At 35.3% G+C, this 13,789-nt stretch overlaps 1 pseudogene; it reads right to left on the bottom strand.

The window, feature by feature from the left end:
- Positions 1-8,811: 8,811 nt before the first annotated feature.
- On the bottom strand, positions 8,812-13,220 carry LOC149259143 (disease resistance protein ADR1-like; annotated as a pseudogene).
- Positions 13,221-13,789: the final 569 nt, after the last annotated feature.

The following is a 13,789-nucleotide window of genomic DNA, read 5'->3' as shown; positions in this document are numbered from 1 at the left end:
TGATGTAAACATACATTGTAGAAAGCCCTTTCATTCAAGTCTAGTCCTGCTTAGCAAATAGTCGCCCTAAAAAAACATGGCCAAAATTCATTGGATCGCATATGTTCATGTTGTCAAAGGAATCTTTCCTTTAAGGAATGCCTTGTTCAAAGTGAATGAGGTAAGAAGCAACATCTTAAAGGAAATGCTTGCATCCCAAATTTTTTGCATCCTTTTGTGCTATTTATTTTTGTCATTATTTAGTGATTGATATTTTAGACCTCAAAAAAAGCATAAAATAGGTTTTATATTTATATATATGTTGGATAACTTCCTAAGATTGAAATTTCAGTTTTGATGTTCTTGCATATTGTTTGACCAAATCAGTTCAAAATGGGCAAGTGAAGCAAATAGAAATATATCATGGACCTTGAGGTGCAAGACCTCAAAGGCAAAATGACGTTCTCTAGTTAAGGCTTGGTTTGGACGGAAATAAATAGAAAAAACAGTAGTATTGATCAAGTTTCTGTAATCTCATTACGATGGGTTGCTGACTTCTTCAAAGGAGAGGAAGAAAATCCTATTGCTCCACCTAAATTCATACGAAAAACAAAAAAAAAAAAAACCAAAAGAAAGAGCTACTGCTACATTGCAATATGATATGTGAGTATTTAAAATATATTTTAGATCTTTTGAAACCACGGTTATCTTTCTTTGTATGTACTAACAATTTAAATTTTTGGTGTAGTTACCATTGTTCATTTGGCCCAAAGGACAAGAGGAAATCAAGCTAAATGAAGGAACTCATTTGTGCAGAAGAGGGGTTGCCAATGCCACTTTATTATGAAAGTTATGCATGAAATTCCTGATAGAGCAATATTAACTTTCAATATGTATGAGCAATATTAACTTTCAATATGTATGAGCATGAAGATGGGGAAGGTTGGGCTTGTCATGGTCAATGTGACACTTTAGGTGAAACCAGGGCCTTGCATAGGCCAAAGCTTTCAAGGGACATTGTTGCATATGTAGAGAGTTGTTTCTTTTTGGGAGTGCCTATTGATGTAGTGTATAGAACTCACATTAAGAAACATGTTGACATCGATGTGGCAGATCGAGATAGAGATTTCTTCTTATGTAGGAAAGATATTGTAAATATCTATAATAGGCTGGCGAAGGGAAATTATCAACTTTACAAAAAGGATGAAATGAGTGTAAACCTTTGGTATCAAAAGCATCGGGAAGATTTTTTCTTTTACCAACAACCCAATGGTGTCGAGGTCCCTTTTATAATAGGGATTCAAACAAAGTGGATGTTGGAGACAATGGTCAAGCTATCGCACAATAGCTTAATAGCCATGGATTCAACATTTAACACAAATAAATATGGGGTAAGTCAGATGCCAATGATTTATTGAATATATTTATTTAAGTTGCATACATTCAGAATGATTAATAACTTGTATTTGAATTTATGTAATGTTGAAAATGACAGTATCAGTTGTATACACTTGTGGCATTTGATGAACAACAAAGCGGGGTGCTTGTTGCATGGGTCGTGGCATCAAGAAACACATCAGATGATATTGCAATATGGTTGGAGTAGCTCATGTGCAAGTGTTTCCAAACCTGTCTTGATTGGAAAGTCAATGCTTTCATGGTTGTTGATGCACTGGCTGAAATCAGTGCCTTGAGGTAACTTTAACATTGTCATGATATAACCAAACTTGTATTTTTTCTAAAAATACCACACTTAAATGCATTGAATATGGTAGGAGGATCACAGGTTGTGATGTGATCTTATGCATTTCGCATGTACGAAGGGCTTGGCTGAAAAATGTCAATCGGTTGGCCAGTAGTTCCATAAAAGCCATGGAGATGTTCAGTGAGTTATGTTTCATCATGAAACACACTCTCAATTATGAAGTGGAAGATGCAACCAATCAATTTTTTATCAAGTTTGCAGATGAAGAGAAGTTCTTAGACTATTTCAACAAGAATTGGATCACTGGAGATAAGATTCGTAAGTAAACACTATTTTTTGTATTATATGCATTTTTTTCTTTTATAAAGGTTATATAGAGAGATTGACATCATTGTATTTGCAATTAGGTATGTGGGTGAAAGGTTGTCGAGAATTTCCTCATGCAAATCAGGAGACCAATAATGCTGTTGATTCATACCATTGTTACCTAAAAACAACATTTCTATCTGATAGAAGGAAAAAATGTGCCCGGAGGATGGATTGGTTATTGCATATGCTACTAACAATAGTTGAACCTTGTTATCGCTTCAAGGAAATCCTAAAAGAAGAAGAATTTCTAAAAAACTACAAGAGAGAAACGCAGCTAGAATCATCAGTGGAACGAGCAAGAAAAATTATGGATACTGATTGTTGTCCTCATGAGAGCATAACCTATGCTTATTGGGTGAGAAGTTAGACAGATCAAGGTAAAAAATACCTTGTCACCTGGTATTGTAAGGATTTTATAACGTGTGAATTTCCATGGTCTATCCATGGAAACATTTGCAAGCATGCAATAAAGGTTAATTGGTTGTATTTCCACTCGGATAATTCAAATCCATTGCTTCATCAGCATGCAGAGGATAACATATGCAATGACCCACCTGAGATTAATATAGAGCCTCAAAACCATGATGCAGATGTTGATGCTACTCTTATGGCCACAAATATTGTTGATGCAGATGCTGAGGCACTTCATTTGGAAAGGGAGGAGTTGTTTAGCTATACACATCTCATTTTAGATAACCCTCCTACTACTTTGGCGAAGACAATCCAGTTGACTAGTATGCTTAAAAAAATGTTGGATGAAGCCAATAATTTGCACGTTACTGATTTTGACTTCACACCTGGATTGGGTTCTCTTGATCCATATTTGAAGAGGAAGAAGAGTTTCCTTAGCCCCACAAAGAAAAGAAGAAGTAGCAGAAAAAAAATGGTTTGGAAATTGATTTAAATGTTGATCCATTAGAATATGAACCATTTGAGTTTCAATACCTCAATAAGCGAGGATGTCATCGATCAAATAATGTCGTGTCTATGGTTCCAGGTTAGTTTCATGTGTTGAATAGAGTCATGGTTTTATATTTAAGTATTTAATCATCACTATTTTTTAATATGTGGTATGTTTATTTTTACAGCAATGCAACAATCCCCAACCATGGCGATAACCCAAGACCAAAGGGAGATGCAAGACCATCCAACCTTACCTGCCATGCTAGGTACATTTGACACTCTTTCATTGTGTGTGCACATATACCTTGATGCTCTAGAATTTTTTATTTTTTATTTATTTATTTTTTGTTTTCTTTTTCTGATAACATTTGACATTTTTCTAGGTAACTATAGAATAAGTGGAGAAGCATCATCTTCTACCATGACTGATCATCTATGGAAAGACTTCAACTCTAGTGGGAATCAATGAGGTATGCACAAAGAATAGATAAGCTAGGTTATCATGGCGTCGTCAGGTGGCCCTTTATCATATGATAAGTATATTTATGTTTTCGCATTGTTATGTTGTTATGAAAATACCTTTTTCATAATCTGTTCATGGTCACTGAAAAATTTGCTCGTTGTCAAATAGAATCCCTTTACTTATTTATGTTCATGCAACACGTTTGATATTTATACTTAAACATGTAGTTACTATGTTCTCACACCTATGTTCATGGTTCGATGTTTATTAGATTTACAGATCTTTATATTTTACATCTTTATAAAGTTATGGTTAGATGGTCAAAGGCGAGGTTTGAACCTTATCACTACATTTTTTGTTGTTGGATTTTTGATTCCTTGCCTCTAGTCAAAGATCTCATTAAATTTTCATGAATTCATCAAGCTGATTTTGTCTCCATAGAATAGTATATGATAACATAGTATATTGTTATGTTATTTTAAACATGCCCTCTTCATGATTTGTTGATGTTCACTGAACGATGTTCTGTCCTTTTATGCTTGTGATAAAGTGTTAACTGTCTTGTAGACTACTCCTTATTTGTGATCCTGAATTTTGCAGGCATAGGAACTCCTTCCAGAAAGGGCAAAGACAAATGGAAACATGCATTCTGCAAGAGAGCTAAGAGATGACTAAATAGCAAAAGCCCTGAAGGTGCTTGAATGCTCTTTGAAGAGACAAATGGAAGGGACACAGATTTTTGTTGATTGAAGTGGACAGATTTGAGCCGAGGAAACTTTTAAGGTTGTTGACTTATGCATTGTATTATATTCACTACTCCTTTCTTTGAGCTATTATGTTCTCTAGCCTCTAGTGTGCCTCTTTTTCTATCGCAGTGATTAATTCTATTCACTCAAAAAGTTATGATTTGTAAAAATTTGAACTCAGATCAAGAAGCAACTATATACGTACATACATACATACATACATACATACATACATACATACATACATACATATATATATATATATATATATATATATATATATATATATATGGCCATAGTAAAGTTTTCCTGTTTATGAATTTTTTGTGTAAATTCCCATAAAAAAAATATTTTCTAATTGTTCCTAACGGAGTAGTAAAAAATGTGATCTTAAAGTGCTATGATGTGACTGTGTATGAATTAAAATACATGAAATAGACATCGTTAGTAACCCAAATGATAAGCATGTTCCATGTTTTCAGTAAAATTAAAATGATATTGAAGGGTAGCTTGAAAGAGACCTTAGATGAAGGAAATCAAAGCAACAACATTTTGTGGCAAAGGATTACTCTATTAGAGTACACATAGCTGGTAATATTGATTACAGAGTCTAAGTTGGTTAGAGCATTGCATCAGCCTCTGAAACATCAATGGCCAAAAACTGCACACAAGTAAAATATATATAGATCCACTCTTCACTTCACTACTTTGTGAATTGTGACAAAGAAGAATCTTACATCATCTAGAGCTGAAGACTGTTTAGATATTATTAAGTTGAGCTTCTCAAAACTTGACAGGGATGTTTCATCAAGTGCATGGGCTAGATTATGCATATCTTTGATGCCAGAACTGTATGTTCTCTTCAATTTCCCCACTCTCTCTGTTAGTCCTTCTGTAACCTTCGGTAGTATGTTATAAAATGAAATTGTAAATGAGGACTGCTTATATTAACAAGGAAATGGAGCCAAAACCAAAAGTCAAATTCTTGTTTACAGTCTTGCGTTAACTGCTTTTTAGTAGAAACAAAAAGTTGCAATTCTTCTTCCATACTTCTTAGCTGCTGTTGTTGTTGTGAGACTGAATCCGAAACCGATCTATGTAGCATATGTATTTTCAAAGCCTGGAGTATCCTCAAAAGGGAATGGCCATAATAATTAGAAATAACAAAGTCCCATGGGATGGCCATGCATTTATGAAGCATATAGAGGGAATTATTAATTTTCAGTTATCGATTTTCACCATGCATTTATAAAGCATATGGATTTTAACCATGCATTTATGAAGCATATAGATGGATTTATTATTTGTGAAGCTATGGGTTTGGCATTATGGATAGATTCATTACCTTACATCAAACAACTTTGAGAGGTTTTATTCTTTTAAATTTATGAAAAGTTGACATTACCTTATCTTAAAGATTGCACGCTGGATGCGGTCACTTTTTTCCTTTCATGGTATTAGCATTATGTAAGGGTAACACAGAAAATCTCTTAACCAAAAAGAAATGGCGTCAGATTTTTTTTGGGTAAGAATTTGGTGATTATTTTTTTCAGAAAAAACTGATCATATAGGTGTTTGAATGGTTTTTTTTTTTTTTTTTTTTTTTTTTTTTTTTTTTTTTATGGTGGAAATGGATTCAGAACCATCAAAACCACCTGGATGCCCAAAATCCTAAAGTTTGACAGCTATAACCAAGCTTTCCCAAAATTTCTGCCGGATTTGGACAAAAATCATGACTACTCTAAAATAAACAGGTTGATTATGGAAAACCAGTGAAAAGACTTTTTACAAACAAATATATTTATAGAGAAAAGGCAAGTGCACACACAACCACAAACCTGAAACAAGAAGGTATGTAGTAGATGGCCAAGAACCAAGCACATCAACAACCATTCAAAACACTCATATTCAGTAGTCATATAAACATCTCTTAAAACTTTCATCGTATAAGTCTCCAAAATCTAAAGATTTCTTCTAAACCACATTTGAGAATGTTCTTGAAAAAAAGAAAATTGTTGGTCAAGAAACTTTACATACCAGAGTGAACCATGAAAGCAATAACACTCACCTCAACTATTCCAATTGTTACATTTATTTTTTTAAGGTTAGCAGAACATTACATATTACATATGTTCACATTGTTCAGCCAAAAAATATTTAGAAACAAAATCCTCCTTCACAACCATTGACTGAACAAAAAAGATTTAGAAACATTGGTGGGAAATTTCCCATTCCAAAATATTGTATGAGATAATTTAATTAGGCCAAAATTACATAAATGCAAAAACATTTATATTAATAAATTTCCATACTATGCATGAAATATTTTAACTCTTATGAATTGTAACCTTTTAGTTGGGTTAACATACATGTTCAAGGAAATATTCTAGCAAGATTGTGCAATCACATTCCTCAATCTATTCACTAAAAAAGTGGAGGGTAAAACCTAAACATAGATTTACTAATAAGGAGTAAAACCTAAAAAACAAAAGTGATGACCTTGCTGATAATGGTATGATGGCTGTGTGTGAGAATACCTAATGTAGATTCTAGACATAAAATATGTACTGTTTAGCAAAAGTGGGCACATATCAATTAAGCTAGTCCAACTCAAATATACATGTTTGATAAGATAGAAATTTTATATCAATTACACAAATGATCAAATCAGGTCAATGGGACCCAAAGGTACATCAAGCTACAATGACCATGTGGGAGCGATTAGGCATCTCCTAGAAGGGTAAATTACAGAGGTGAGTTGGACACCCCGAATTTCTATGTCGTCCATCTCCTTTATGACTGATTAAATATTGTACAAAACAAAATCCTGTCGAATAACAGAGATATTTACATTTATTTTGATTCTTGTCTGCCAAAGAATATCTGTACAAGTAAAAGCTAGGCCCCTGCATGAATTGGTGGAAAACTGGTAGCTGCTTCACTAGTGTGCTGAAGTGACTGAATTGCTAGTCTCAGGCAAGAGAATTGTTTGAGCAGTTCTTGAAGAGTCCCAACTATAAAGGATTCTAAGAAGATAACAAGCTTTCTTTTTTGTTTTAGGAGTACCAGATGTGAGAAGATTATACAGAGAAGGCATTAATGATGGCAATTTCAACAAACTATTTACAATCTTGTCACTTCCACTGCAACACAATGATAGCAAAACATAAATAAATTGTCCTTGCATTTAGTTGAAGATGAACCCAATCTTAAATGGTTGACTATTAGAGGGATTGCAGAGGTTTCGCTAACTGCAAGTAATCCTCTTAGCTCTCTTACAAGAATAGCCAGAACACCAACTACATATTTTCTAGTTTTTATCTAAGAATCCCTTTGTAGAGGAAAAACTAGTGCAAGATTTGGAGGAAGTGGAGTGGTCACATGGGAGATTTAGCATAGTAGACCATCATGATGGATGTGATTTCTTGGAGAAATATTGACATTTCCTTACTTATGACACACTGAGCATGAGAAAGATTTGCTTTGATTTAAAAAGACTAGGTCCTTACTATCATGATAAATCCACAAGCACAAGATCTGAAATACAGAGAAGTCAAGCCAAAATAGAGTTGTGATCTGGGAAAACTATTGGGATGAAATCCAAGGTGGAGACGGGAAGAGTGACTGGGTGATTGAGAAATAAGTGTTATTAAGAATAAATTGCTTATAAACATAGTAAAGAAACCTTTCATCACTGATCAACAACCAACGAACAAATCACATAGCATATCAATATCTCTCGAGAAATAAAGATCTGAGAACAATTGTTATAATGCCTAAATATTAACACACTAAAGAAGACAAAGGAAAAGCAGAGATTTTTCGATTTTAATCTGCATTACTCTGGCCTAATAAATTGACAGAAATTCAATGATCTTTCACCATTCACACACTTTTCCCCAGGTCATTGAGACCTCAATGACTGAAATCGTAAACCCTGATGCACAAAACCATAGGTAGGTCTGCCCACCTAATATGGGGTCCAAAAAAAATTCCTGAGCCGCTGCCCTAGATCCCATATAGGGGGTCGATACCCCAAAGGGGGGCTGCCACCCCACCTGCTGCGCTCCTCGCAACAAAAGGGGGGTGCCAATAACACACACAAGGCAACCCACATGGAGTTGTTTTTGAGTTTGATAGAACCATGAACCCTCAAAAGAAAACTTAGTTACATGGTTAATACAACTTAGAGAAGAAAAAGCATAGCCAAATGGAATTTGCAGATCTTGGACCACTTGAAGCAGTTATGGCTGGAACAATAGAGTAGTCTTTATTTGGTTATTGATTTCTTTAACAGAGATCTGATGGAACCCACATGGAGTTGTTTGTGAGTTTGATAGAACCATGAACCCTCAAAAGAAAACTTAGTTACATGGTTAACACAACTTAGAGAAGAAAAAGCATACCCAAATGGAATTTGCAGATCTTGGACCACTTGAAGCAGTTACGACTGAGGCAACAGAGTAGTCTTTATTTGGTTATTGATTTATTTAACAGAGATCCGATGGAGAGGACTTCAGCTTTTTCTGAGGGATTTTATCACCTCTGATCTATTAATATGTTTTATATAAGTGATCTGTAGCATCTAATAATATGTTTTATATAAGTAATCTGTAGCATTATTAGAAATTCAATCACAGTTAACAGTGGCCATGACCCTTTGCATTCATAAGATTAGATCATCAGCTTTTTCAAATAAAGCATAGTTCGCCAACAAGTTACTGATTTGTTAAGACTAAGTACTTGTTTGTTATTATAAGACACCAAAATATTGAAGTTCAAACCAGTAACTACCAATTTATTCTCAAAAGACTTCATGCGCTCAAAATGTATGAATATATACAGTAATGTACAAACAAGTTAATTGAGAAACCAGTAACTACCAATTTATTCTCAAAAGACTTCATGCGCTCAAAATGTATGAATATATACAGTAATGTACAAACAAGTTAATTGAGAAAACATGGAACATCCTCGGCTACCACAACAACCCTAAATTCTAAGAACATAATACCTGTACATCAAATACAATCTTAGAAGCAATCCTCTGTTCTGTTCAAATTTAGGAAATTCACCAGCATAAGTTACTGAATTAAAGGCGTTGAAGCAGCCAAGATGAGGCATCATGAACTTTTTCAATCATCAAGCCAATCCAAATTAAAACATTCTTCGATGACCTCAACTATGAGATTAGGCATGGTAGAGGCTTTGATAGCCAGCCACTATCATTTAGTGCTCTCATCACAGATTACACATCTAAGAGATCTTAGTTTGGCTAATGCTTTAGGCAGCTTCTTCAGTCCAGAGCACTCCCTCATATCCAGAATCTTTAAGTTTGATAGCTGATCAAATTCCATGGGAAGGTCCTTCAAAGACCTGCATAATGAAATATCAAGAAATTCGAGTTGCTGAAGTGCACAAATGGAAGGAGGAAGCATTGAAAAACTTGGGCATGTAGACAATCTTAGCACCCTAATTGACCTTAACCTCCCAAAGTCATCAGGTAACTTTTGGATAAGATGACAATTAGTGACAGATAACTTCTGGAGGTAAGTTAAATTGCATATATTTCTAGGCAGTTCCTCCAAATCACTGCAATGGTTAAAGTTAATTTCTTGAAATTTTGGAGACTTTGGAAAATCATGTCCCTTATCCAATAAAGTCATATTCCCCAAACCCTCACATAGGCATACAGACAACTTTTCCAAGCTCTCTGAGGATCTACAATACTCATAAAGAGGAGACACAATCAACCTACCAAGTAGTACAAACTTTATTTGAGGAAATGTAGGGAAGCTCGACAGCCCATGAAGTGTTGAACACTTAGAACTGTAATTCTATATTATAGCAAACTTCAGTTTTGGCATGGTATGTAAAAATGTTTGAAGACAGTAACGACTGGCAGCAAAAAACAAAGTCAATACTTCCACCTCAGGAAAGTTTATTTGACACCAATTTTGCTCTTCCATTGGACCTACAGTTCCCAGAAATGTAAAAGTCAGTATGCTATGCTGATAAAAAATGTTTATCTAACATCTTAATAAATTTGGAACATAAGTAGATTGATCAAAAAATGATTCAATGTGTAGGCAGTTAAAGAAAACAAGTTTCAGTAGTGACCTGTATGAATTGAAACAAATTGAGCCTTAGATGCCTGATCTTTGAGTGTTAGCCATTTTGTGGGAATATTATCCTCCTTGCTAGGCATAAAAAGCCTCTTACAATGAATGGTACTATCCTGGTTGGCCAGACGGAAGGCTAAATCTCGCATCACATCATGTTGAGAAAAAGAGAGCTCGGAGGCACAGCCAAATGAGATGGCCCGACACCTGACACATCAAAAACTTATATTAACTAAGAGGAGTGAACTCAAAAGCCTCTTATCTCTTCTGGTTAACACGTTGATCCTACCTTCCTAATTTCTAATAAATCATGTAAAAAAAATTAAGCCTAAAATTGTTGGTATAGTTAATTTTTCTCATATGTTTTTGCCTCAAATTTTTTGCAAAGTTCATGCTCTATCAAAGGATGCCACAAGCACAATAAATTAAGTACAGATACAAATATGAACAGAGAAAAACAATCAAACAGGTTTATGAAAGGTAGCAAATCTAAACAAGTTCCTTACCCTGGGTAGCTTGTGAGATTTAGTAGATTACGACTTGCAAGTTCTAACAAGACCACAAAAGCATCTTGCCATTCCATCCCACGGGTGTAAACCCAAATGTCCAACAATGCATCCGCGCTGAACTTTCTACCTTTGGGAAATGCCCCCAAGTCCAAAAAGCACTGCTTTGACTCATCATCTAGGACATCTATGCTTGTTTCCAAGCAATGAAAAAGCTCATCTCTATGATATTCTGATATTGATTGTCCTCTGGAAAGTTTTTTCTTAGCATTTTCCCAAACGGGCCGGGGCTCACTGCGCAAAGAGCTTGCAATAACCTTGAGGGCAAGTGGTAAGCCCTTACACTCTGCTTCAACCTACAAATATAGTGCAGTTAAACATTGGGTTATTTTTTCTACATAAATCCACAGTATTAAAACTTTTCCTGCACTTCTATCATAAGCATTGCAATTTTAAACTTACATAAAACAATTTATTTCCATTAAAAGGACAAAAAATCAATCTGAATTCAACATGCTATCCTTGGATGCAAAGCGTGAAGAATGAGATAGAGAAACAATCAGGGTCTAATTCATACCATTTTAACAATATCCTCATCTTCTGTCATTGGAATCGAAGGTTGTCCAAAGGCCCAAAAGCAGAAAAGTGACAGGGCATCAACCTTCTACAACATGGGTATGTTATGCACACGGGTACTGTTTGAAATCAGAATAGTGTAATCCTGTCTTGTTGTGATAATTGTCTTGTATCCCTCTGCTTCAAACAACAACTGTTCCACATTTGATCTTGACCAAACATCGTCCAAAACTACCAAAGTTTTTGGATGGCCTTTTAAACTAAGATTATTCTTCAGTTGGTTGTGTGCATCCTCTATGCTCTGAAAATCAGGCCTTCTGCCACCAATTATCTTATCCCACATAGTCTCCAAGAGGCCCTTTACATTTGGAGAATGCACAACAGTAATGAAAATTATATTGTTCTAAAAGAAATCTGAAAATCGCAGACAAAAATCGCATTACAAACGAAAGTGAAGCAATAAAATGGAAGTTTGGAGTGAAAATTCAAAAGGGGAATTGCTCTAACCTTTGACTTGGGGATCGTTGCAAAGGGCTAGCACAAGAGTGGTTTTGCCACTTCCTCCCATACCTTTTACCCCAACTACATTAACCCCATTCTGAAATATTAGGCTTTGTTTGACATCATTCACAAGATTATTCAAACCAACTACGAAATTCGGCATATCCGGGACTTGGGAGTTGAAGCTGCTGCTGGGTTGTTTAGCCATTGTAGTATCATAGGACTCATCAATGGAGGTCTCGAATAACTGGCCTGTACTCATTTGATGAAGCATGAAGGAATTGACACTGACATCCTTAGTCAACTTGGCATTAACGCTGTAGATTATATGCCGACCCATTTCTTCCATACACTTCAATCATTCCTCATAGGCCTTGGAATCCACATTTAGCTTGTGGAAATCGAGTATGAGGCCTGCCAGGCATTGGGTGAGCAAAAAATCATTAACATTCTTTTCTACCTTTAGGATTTTCTTTCCATATCGATATCTTCTATATAAAATAAAATTGTTGATTTTCTCTAACTTCTTCACAAGGTGAAGGCCATCTTGCAGCTAGGCTTGAATGTCCTTCAATGGCGGGCCTTTGTGAGATGAGGGTTTTGATTCAGAAGAAATCCTAGAGATTTCATCAATAGTAGGCTTGAGGCCTAAAAGCTTTTTCCCAAGTTCCTTGCCCGAAGATTTGCTGGAAGTGATGCTATTCATGACAGTTCTAGTTACTATGAACAACTTGCTATTGTAATCTCGATATTTGACTCAAAAATGGAGACGACTACAGCTCCGATCCGATCGACGAGTCGAGGAGGAAGGTGAGTGAGCTATAGGGGCCAAGGAATAAACAACCAAACAAACCTAATACTTCAATAACAAATGACATTTTTTTGGGTATGCTACATCATTTCTTCGTTTAATTGTCAGCCACCTAACTCTACTTCTTTAAAATGATGCAAATTCTTCTCTTGCATCCATTGTTTTGGTGCACTCATTCATGGAAAGGTGTGTTAGTCCAGTGTACCTGGGTGGCGAGCTGCAGAGTAGAGGAATTGCAGAGCGGGAGGTGCCGAGTCGAGGAGGAAGGTGAGTGAGCAGCCCACGAATTCATAATTCCTCCATTTCAAATTGGAAATGGCATTATTCCTCTGCGGCGGAAATTCCAGCTCTGATTCGATCTCCGTGGAAATATCAGGAAGTGCCAACTCTGATCCGATCTGTGTGGAAATGTCAGGAAGTGAATGCGGAGCGGTGGACGGAGGGTGGCGAAGCTAGGGGAGGGTGAAGAATGGCAGAGGGATTGCCAGCGGCTGGAGCCGGACAATTTTCTGGGCGGCGACAGAAACCGGGCAATTCATCCGCCTAGGTAGACTACTCCAAAATGAATTATTGATTACGACTGCACATGGACAAACAGACCCCACTAGAGTTAGTCTTGTTTACTTACTTGTCAGACGAATGTTTTGATGTTTTCTAAGTCAAATATTTTGTGAAGAAATGTTAGGTTTAAAATTGGTATTTTGATAATAAATTAATTTTTTATTTTAAAAGTGATATTTCATTAATAAATTAGTTTTTGGTTTAAATAAATGTAATATGTAATTTAGTGGTTTAATACTTATTTTTTATATAAAGAAATAATTCTTATATAAATAATTATAGAATCAAAATCTTCTAAAACCATTCATATATTAAGTATGTTACATAAAATTCATAAATTTCAATTTAAGATAGCCTTAGATTTATAATTTTTCTTATAGTTAAATTGTTATATATTAATTGTACAAAATATATTACAAGGTAATGATAAACCATAATTTAAGGTATCTACATATAAAGTATGCTACATAGTAATCATAAACCCCAAGTTAATGTAGCCTTGGGATTTATAACTTTTCTTATGGTTAAATTGTTATATATTAATTGT

Source organism: Pinus tabuliformis, chromosome 6, assembly GCF_031772625.1.
Source record: "Pinus tabuliformis cultivar Carrire ecotype Pingquan chromosome 6, CPIR1, whole genome shotgun sequence".
Classification (NCBI taxonomy): Eukaryota; Viridiplantae; Streptophyta; class Pinopsida; order Pinales; family Pinaceae; genus Pinus; species Pinus tabuliformis.
Note: the sequence above shows the minus strand (reverse complement) of the source record. Positions and strands in the feature narration are given on the sequence as shown.